The 9,447-nt window shown below is 44.8% G+C and overlaps 1 long non-coding RNA gene across 1 annotated transcript; it reads left to right on the top strand.

The window, feature by feature from the left end:
* The first annotated feature begins 656 nt into the window (after window positions 1–656).
* LOC140518216 (uncharacterized) lies at window positions 657–9,084 on the top strand. Its single transcript, XR_011971866.1, has 3 exons — window positions 657–791; window positions 7,726–7,973; window positions 8,135–9,084. It is a non-coding gene; the product is annotated as an uncharacterized lncRNA (long non-coding RNA).
* The last annotated feature ends 363 nt before the right edge of the window (window positions 9,085–9,447 follow it).

The raw sequence follows: 9,447 nt of genomic DNA, 5'->3' as shown, positions 1-9,447 counted from the left end.
GCGACTTGGAGGTTCAATCTCGTACCTATGAGACTGGAGAAATGGACAAAACAGGAAAATGACAAAGGATGGAGGGGCTATGAGAACAGGACACTGGGGCACTGGGAGTGGAAGCTCTGAATCAGCCTAGTCATTCTGGAAAGCAATCTGAACAACGCCCAGGAAGGTATCAAACTCTGCCTGTCCTCGGACTCAGTCATGCCACCACTAGGTCTATACCCTCAAAAAAAAAAAAAAAAGAGGAAAGGATCTATACAAAATTTGTTCAAATATACATATATATACATATACATACTACAAAAAAAAGCCCTTCTTTTTGTGGCAGCTAAAACTTGGAAACTGAGGGGCTCTGCTAACAGCCTGTGCTGTGTGAATGTAACGGAATATTCCTTTGCCCGTAAGACAGGAGGAAATGGAAAGAGCTCTGTGAGCGGGTGCAGAGCGGAGGGAGGAGGAGGAGGGGGAGGGGAAGGGGGAGGAGGAGGGGGGAGGGGGAGGGGGAGGAGGAGGGGGAGGAGGAGGGGGAGGGGGAGGAGGGGAGGGGGAGGGGGAGGGGGGAGGGGGAGGGGGAGGAGGGGGAGGGGGAGGGGGAGGAGGAGGGGGGAGGAGGGGGAGGAGGAGGGGGAGCACGAGCACCGGCTGTACCGGCCCGCGGGCCCAGGGTTCCAGCGGCCACCGAAGGTGCGAAGGCTGTTCTCCACATTTTCCGCTCGCTGCCTGAAATCCTCTGGCCGGCCAGAGGTTGGGCAGGCCTGATTTATACAAAGATACCATCGTGGAGAGAAACGACGGTGGGAGATTTTAAAACTCTGAATAGCACAGTGATAAATTAAGATGCAGGAAGATGAAGAAACACGTCACCTCCTACAGGGCCGGGCGGGGGAGGGGGACGGCCGGGGGGGGGGGGGAGGTGGGGGAGAGGGGAGGGGGGGAGGACGGCCCCCGGGGGGAGGGGGGGGAGGACGGCCACCCGGGACCCGCAGGAGGGGAGAGGAGGAAAGAGAAAAGGCCCGAGAAAAGGAGACACAACGAGAGAAACGGGGGAGAGGGGCGCGAGGGGCCCAGGAGAGACAGACAGACAGACAGACACGCACAGAACAGCCCCTCCCAATTACACGGGAGCTTCAGCCTTCTGTGGGGAGCTCCGGGCTCAAGTCGGGGACTGTCGGGGGAGGGGAGGAAGCGGGGGAGAAGTCTCACCTTGCTACCTTGTTCATGGTCTCTGAGTCTTGGCCTGGTGAGATAACTTCACCTTCTTTTCCTCTTGAATATAATTCTTATTTGGGGGAATTTCGAGAATTCCTGAGGACTGGAGAAAATGGCTGGTCTAGTCTGCCATCTTGTTGGTCATGTGACCTGTGCCTAAGCGCGTTCCCTTCCGCCCTTCTCTCTACCAACTGTCTCTCCCCCCTCCCCCACTCTCCGCGTCTCTTCCCCTCCCTCCTTCCCTCTCTGTCTCTCCCCCCTCCCCCACTCTCCGTGTCTCTTCCCCTCCCTCCTTCCCTCTCTGTCTCTCCCCCCCTCCCCCACTCTCCGCGTCTCTTCCCCTCCCTCCTTCCCTCTCTGTCTCTCCCCCTCCCCCACTCTCCTTGGCTCTCCATGTTTCCCCTTTACCTCTCTCTCCTCCTCCCTCCCCCCTCTCCTTCCGTTTCTCTGTCTTTCTCTTTCTCCCTCCCCTCTTCCCTTCTGATTTCTTTGTGTTATTAAGAGCCTTGAGCTTGGTTGAAAGACACCTTTACACCCCTGCACATGATGGGGTGCTCAGGCCCCAGCCCTGTAAGAAATTGGGAGGCTTCCAGAGACATGATCTTAGGGCTGGGGCCTGAGCACTCCATCACACAGAACCTGGTACCCTCATTTTGCAAGCCCAGAAATCCAGAGATTATGGTTGTTATGGCAACACAATAGTAGCAGATATTCATGACAACTTCCATATTCCATTTTCTGAGGTTTATTTTTAATCCAGGTAATGTCTAAGTGTCTAAGGGCCTCAGACCTTTGGGACTGATGGGGACTGATCTGGCCTGGGATCTTTACAAAGGATTCTGGCCTATTTTGGGAATTCACATGCCTCTCCACCTTTTCTCCCTCCTCTTCTCACATGGCCAGACAGGAGGAAGGGAGAGGAGCTTTGCAAAGGTGGGCTAGGAAAGTGGCCTTTCCAGATAGTCCAGGATGGAAGTGCTGAAGGATCAGAGCCCAAGCCTAAGCTGGGTGGTTATGATGAAATGGTGCTCTGGAGTTAGAGTCAGAGAATGTGGGTTCACATTCTGGCTCTGCCCCTTATTATCTGTACATTTAGCTGTTCTGGGTCTCAGGTCCCCCACCTTTCAATTGATGATGCTAGAGTAGTTTAATCTCTGAGGCCTCTAATGATTGTATAATCTTATATACAGATAGGATATGTATATGTTTATGTATGCATCTACATAGACAAAGTGCTGGAGGACCTGAGTTCAAATCCAGCCTCAGACTCTGGACAAGTCACTTAAGCTTGTTTGCCTCAGTTTCCTCCTCTGTAAAATGCCAGACCACTCCAGTATCTTTGTTAAGATAACCCCCCAAAAAGAGTTCATGAAGGGGTGGACACAACTGAAAAGGACTGAACAACAACATAGGTGGGATGTGTAATCATGGGCACTGTCCTCAGAGCTTTGAGTACTAAGGGAACCCTTTGCTGGGGAATCTGGAAGATGACAGGGGCAGAATGGTATTGATGGGACAAGGGGATGGAAATATGCACACGCACATATGATCCACAGGAAGGAGTTTGCATTGAGGATCTTCTTTTCCATTCTTATCTGAAGGGCACAAAAGGAAAGAAGGATAAAAGGGAAGGAAGACCCCTCATACCCAATCGGTGTCAATTGATCTTTGCAAAGTGTCTTATCTCTTTCTATTTTTCAGACAGTGCTCATATGGGTGACTATAATAGCCTCCTAATTTGTCTCCCGGCTTCCATGATTACTTTTCTCCAACCCTTATTCCACATAGTGACATTCTACAATGCAAGTCTGATCGAGTTACTTCCCTGCTCAAGAAGCTCCAATGACTCCCACTTGCACCAAGTCCTTCCCAGTATAGCCCAAAACCTACCCTTTCCATGTTTTTTATACATTATTTGCTTTCATTCACTCTTCATTCCAGGCAAGTCCAGTGATGACATTTTCCATCTATAACATTCTACCATCTGTCTTTTGTCTTTTTTTCACAGGTTGTCATCCATGCCCAGAACACCCAACCTCTTTACTTCTGTCTTATAGAAATTTAACTTCTTTCAAAGCTCTGCTCAGATGTCAACTTCAGGAAACCTGTTCTAATCTCCCCGCTTGATAGTGCAAATATATAATTTGTATTTAATTTTCTCTGTACATGCTGTTTTTCCCTGCCCTTTCTCAACTTTCCCCTGTCAAGGTCTTTAAAGGTAGGGACTATTTTGTTATTGTCTTTATAACCCCTGCATCTAGCATAGTGCTTAATACTAAGTTCTTAACAAATGCTCATTAGATGAATATTTCATAGAAGGTTACCAGCTTTTCAATCTTCTCCACCTGGATTCTGTCATTTGTATAGACCACAATTGGGACCACAGGAGTGGAAAGGAGCTGAAAGGATTTTTTTTTTAAACTCTAGGTCACATAAGAATTTAGATTGAAACAGCCCAGCAGCAGGAGAGAAGGATCTCAAAAGACAAATGCTTCAGGGCTTGTCTAGTTACCATGCTGGGTGCTGCTCTGGGCCTCTTCTGTGCTTTTCAGAGCTAAGCCCCAGCAGCTGCTGTTGTCACTCAGTGAAGGGACCAGAGGTTGACCAGCAAGGCCCCCAATAGTGTGGACACCCATTAGAGAGCAGCATGGTAGTGGTATCAGAAGACACTGGAAGCTCAGCCCCATAGGAGGCAGGAGCTGTCCAAGTCCTGTGGTTATTTCTCCTCTCTCACTGACAGTGTATGGTAAACTGTGAAGATTGTAACTGATATGGGAGAAGGGACAGAATCTTTTTTGTCACTAATTGCTAAGGTGTTTGATTAAATCTCTTTTGCTTTGAACTATGCCTTCTGCTTTGTGCAATAAGAGAAGACACCTCAATAGGGGCTTGTGAGATATGCTTTTAAGTAGATGCTGATGCACAAAGTACCACAAACCATGTAGGGGAGCCCTAAAGATGAGAAAAGGATCTCACAGATTTGTAGATGCATACATAAACATATACATATGCAAATACTTCTATATATCAACACATATGCTCTTATCCATCATCAAGAAGTTATTAAGTGTCTACTACATATGTTCCAGGTGTAAGTGACGAGGATACAAATATGAGTAATGAAACATGCTGGGGATGGAAGCTCGATTCCATGTGGACAGTCTCGGGTGGGTAAAGGTGGGAACTTCTAAATCTTAGAGTTCTCATGAGGCCCCCACGAAACACCAGGGAATCGAGGAGTGAGACCGAGCAATCTCGTGTATTTCCGCCTCTTCCCGTGAGAAACGTGATGGGAGGAGCATCCCCCTCGAGACTGTCCCGGATCTGGGCACACCTATTGTTATCTAACAGGCACGGTATTCAGGTGCAAACTATGCGGCCGGAGAGCTTAATTGGGGTCAGGAAAGCCTGAAGGCGCTCTTAGCGCGGGAGGGGCGCGGACAGGACAGAAGGCTCTGTTTTTCCTCTCTCCGCTCTCCCCTCCCCCTCTCTCCCCACTTACACTTCTGCTTCCAATCTCTTATTGTAAGATCTTTGCCTCCTTGGGAGATTCCTCGCTCCCTCCTAAGGAAGAATTCCCCCTGCACTTGTAACCAGGACCCTGAATAAAAGCCTAACCCTTGTTCGACTCCGTAAAGTCTCTTCTCTCATACGTTTATCCAGTTTGGCCAGCCGAAGACCTGCGATACAGGTAAGGTAAGACTCGGGTAGCCCTCAGGCCTCTAGGCCTGGCAGAAACAGTCATTACTTTCAATGAGATTACAAATGAAGAAGACACCTAGGCACAAACACTCACTGAATTTCACTATCACCCTCTAAAATCTGTCAGTTTCAGGGATATCCCTTGTCCCCTGGGAAGCAGAAAATGGGCATTGGGGCCAGTAAATAGATGCTTGGAGAGGTGCATACCAATATTCAATATTTAATATCAGGAAAAATGGAATATCCCTGAAAGAAGAGATGATGTACTTCATAGAGGAAAGAAGAGAAAGTATGTGAAAAGGACAGAAAATGGGGAAATGTGACATAGAAGAAAAATTATAAGTAAACTTCAAGTTAATAGGTGTGAAACTCTCCCTGTGAAAGGGAGACCTGGAACATCTCAGGTAGATGTTCTAAGGACTGACAATTTGGTTGTGCCATTGGGTGAGAGGTTATCCAATTATAGTCAGAGAAAGAAGTCACAAATAGTGATTGGTGGCTCCTTGATGAGGGATATTGTGCTAGCTATTTGTCAATCTGACAGTGACAAGAGAGGGGTCTACCTTCTTCCTAGGCTGTGTATCTGGAATAAGGCAGAGATCCTCTCAACACTCATCAATCCTGGTTATTCACATGGGGATAAATTGTACCACCAGAAAGGATCTTGAAAAAATTGCTAAGACCTCTGATGACTTGGGCAACAACGTGGTGATGTTAGGGGCACAGTCTTTGTTTGTCATCGTTGTGATTTTGAAGGCAGAGGATACAGAAAAAAAGGCTTTGTGTTAATTGACTAAGATGATGATTGACAATTCTTTTGGAGCCATGACAGTGCTCCATAGGAATGTATAGGAATAATTAGGCTCTTAACCAGGGATGGAGTAAAATAAAACATTTACCTCGTGTTTTAGATTTTATCACGATGGCTTTAGTTTAAAAGGAGAAAGGGAAGGAGAAACCAGATTACATAGACCTACCAAGGGAGATACTAAGAATAACAAATACACTGTAGAACTATCCCGACGTAAATAGGGGAAGACAATTCAACACACACACGATTGTAATCCAAGTTTCAAAGCTCAATTGCCTGACTCTCCTCACTAGTGCTCCCACCTGTGTGAGGGGCAGAGTTGGAGAAAACTATATCCTAGTCTTCTGACTTTCAGATTTTGGAGAAAAAGCACTCAGGTCCAAACTCTCTTCAGGACTCTAAAGGGAAATAAAGATTGGAAAGCTGATATGTAGAGAAGTTAGTCCTTTGATTATGACTATTCTCAATTTACTACACTACAGACTTTGGGGGAATTTCCCCTTGGCTGAGATCTGGGACTCTCTTGGTTGAGCTGAATTATCTTGCAATGGAAGAATTCCTTCACTCTGCATTTTGTCTGGTTTATATTTCCTCGATTTGATTTATGTTTGCTATAATATCGGATAAATGAGCTTATTTACTATTTGCTATGTTGTGCTCATTGTGAAACTGACATTTCTTTGGAAAGCAATCAGTCCTTGGATATACAGCTTGGGGAATTCCTTCCCTGTTAAGGGATAGGGAGGAGGAGTTCAACTTGAACATAAAGAATTATTTCCCCTAGACTAAGAATATTTAAGGGGAGAATGTGGAAAGATATAATTCTAGCCTGATATCCTTTCTCTGAGGAGAACAGCCCTAGTCTCAACATCCTGCTCCCCTCCTGGCAGAAACCAATCTTGGAGAAGGGTGAATTCAGGAGACTCCAGAAATGTGTAGTTACGCCTTCCCGTGAGCCACATCTAGACACTTCAGTGAGGGCTTGGTTGTAAAGGGCTAAAAAAGATGTGTTTCTATTTAATCCTAGAGACAAGTGTTAGGGAGAGCCACTGGAGCTGAATAAGTAGGGGAGTGACATGGTCAAATCTGCACTTAAGAAAAGTTTCTTTAGCAGCAGTGTGTAGAATGGTCTGAAGTGGGGAAAGACTTCAGGAAGGGAGACTAATAGGAAGCTTTGAAGTAACCTAAGTAGGAGGTGATGAGCTCTTGGACTAAGGTTGGTGGTTGGGGGAGTCATGAGAAAGGGTCAGATGTAAGAGATGTTGTAAAGGGAGAAACAGCAAGATTTGGTGACTGATTGGACAAGTGGGATGAGGGAGACTGAAGAGTCATGGGTAATGTTGAGATTGTGAATCAGGGAGATTTGAAAGATGATAGTACCTTTGATAGCAGTAGAGAAATTTGGAAGAAGAGAGAGTTGGGGGCAATGGCAGAGATAATGAGTTCAGTTTTGGACATAGTGAGTTTGAGAATTTTCCAGGACATCTAATTTGAAATCAATTAATAGATAATTGATGAAGTGGGACTGATTGTATAGACCCGCTGAGAGATGACAATTAAACTCATTGTAAAGTCACAAGCAAAAATGATTCCTTGAAGAGGAAAACTGTTTATGTAGCTATCCAAGAAATTTAATGGTGAATTTAAATTTTTAAAAGGCTAGTATGGTAGGTACCTACTCTATGCCAAACACTGCCAAGTATTTTGCAAATATGTTTTCCTTTGTTCCACAACAGACCTGGACAGTTGGTCCAATTATTATCCCCATTTTATAGGTAAGGAAACTGAGCCAAAGAGAGGTTAAGTGACTTGTCCTGTGTCTCACAACTCGTAAGTATCTGAGATTGAATTTGAACTCAGGTCTTCCTGACTCCAGATCCAGTGTTCTATGCACTGCGCCATCTGGCTACTTAGGTATAGGACTGTTGTTTAGTATAGATGGGATGATAACAGATGATGGTGAGAAGGCAGAACTATTTAACTCCTATTTTGCTTCTTTCAAGAAGAATGATCTTTGAACCAAGAAGGAAAGAACAGAGAACTTAAATCAAAGACAAATGGGGAGATGGCAAGAGAACACTTAGCTGACTTTGATGAGTTCAAGTCCTGGGGCGACAGATGAAACACACTCCAAGCCACTTAAACAACTGAAAGATGTGACTGAAGAACTGCTTTTTGTGATTGAAAGATTTTGGGGAACTGGAAAGGTGTCACAGAACTAGGAGGGCAAATGATCTGATTCCCAAAAGGGGAAGTGAGTAGTAAAATTTATAACTATAGTATTCTTAATCAAAGGGATGGTATGTGAGCATTTGGAAAAGGAATTATTGTTTGTTCTTCATTTTTGAAGAGGACCAATGGGGACTTAAGTGAGGCAGAGTTGCATAAAGTCATCAACCTCTCTCTTTCTTCCAGAGTCATCAAAGTCCAGTGGCAAGAGAAAAGTCAAGATGACTTGTGATAGCCTGGGATGTAGTGGATGACCTTGGTGTCTTCATGGTCATTGAAACAACTTGTTCTCATCTGTCCATTCTGTTGGGGGATATCTTCACATCCTTGGGGTAGACATTTCCCTAACTCACCAATGGATTTGAGGCTAAATTTTGTGTATTGAGCTTCCCTGTCATCACAATAGTTTTATGGTCAGGTTCTTTGTCTGTTGTTTTCTCACTTTTTTTCAGCCCATTTCTTCAGTTTAGTTCCATTACTATCACTGGACATTGGGCTGCTCCTGCTGTTACCCCTGCCATAGCTCACAACTATGGAGCTCTTCCATATCACACTCCTAGTCAGCTCTCAACCTAGTGTCCACAGAACTCTTTGTCTTCCTAAGCTGCCCTTGGCTGGAAAAATGACTCATTGTGACTTTTTCTTGGCTTTCCCTTCATAACATAGCCATATATCACATCCATCCCCCCAACCTTTTCATTCTTTTTACAACCTTACTCCCTAATTTGTATCTTTCAATCCCATGACACTGGCTCCCTGGATGTTCTACAAATAAGAGACTCCATCTCTTAACTCAGGGAATTCTTTCTGGCTGTCCTCCATCTAGAATATTCTCTCTCTCCTCTCTCAAACTACTAACATCCCTGACTTCCTTTCCCAATTAAAAGTCCACCTTCTAAAGGAAGTCTTCCCCAATGCTTCTTAATTCCAATGCCTTCTCTCTGTTAATTATTTTCTGTTTATCTTGTATATAACTTGCTTTGTATATATTTATTGCATGTTGTCTCCCTTGTTAGACTGTAAGTTTCTTGAGGACAAGAGACTGTCTCTTGCCTCTTCTTGTATCCCCAGAAGTTAGTGCAGTGCCTGGCACACAGTAAGTATTTAATAAATATTTATTGATTTTCTGCTCAGAATTTGATTTGGCATGCTTTGTAAAGTTGTCATAGAGAGGATGCATCAGGAGGGCTCAGCAAAAATGTTGGCTTTACACCACCATCTTGGCCTTGCACCCCTCAAGTCCTCAGCAAAACATTTGACCAAGTCTCTTCTATCCTTACAGAGAAGTTGGAGCAATATGGATTTTGGACTGGTTGGATGGCTGAACCCAAATTATAATTATTAATGCCTCAATATCAATTTGAGAAGTTTCTAGTGTAGCACACCAAGGATTGACTGTCTCTGGCCCTGTACTGTTCAAAAATTTTTATTAATCTTTTAGATAATGCTATCATAGAGGCATGTTTGGGAAATTTGAAGTTGATACAAAGTTGGGAAGT

The sequence above is a fragment of the Notamacropus eugenii genome, chromosome 1, assembly GCF_028372415.1.
Source record: "Notamacropus eugenii isolate mMacEug1 chromosome 1, mMacEug1.pri_v2, whole genome shotgun sequence".
In the NCBI taxonomy this organism is placed as follows: Eukaryota; Metazoa; Chordata; class Mammalia; order Diprotodontia; family Macropodidae; genus Notamacropus; species Notamacropus eugenii.
This window is presented reverse-complemented; position numbering and strand designations above follow the sequence as displayed.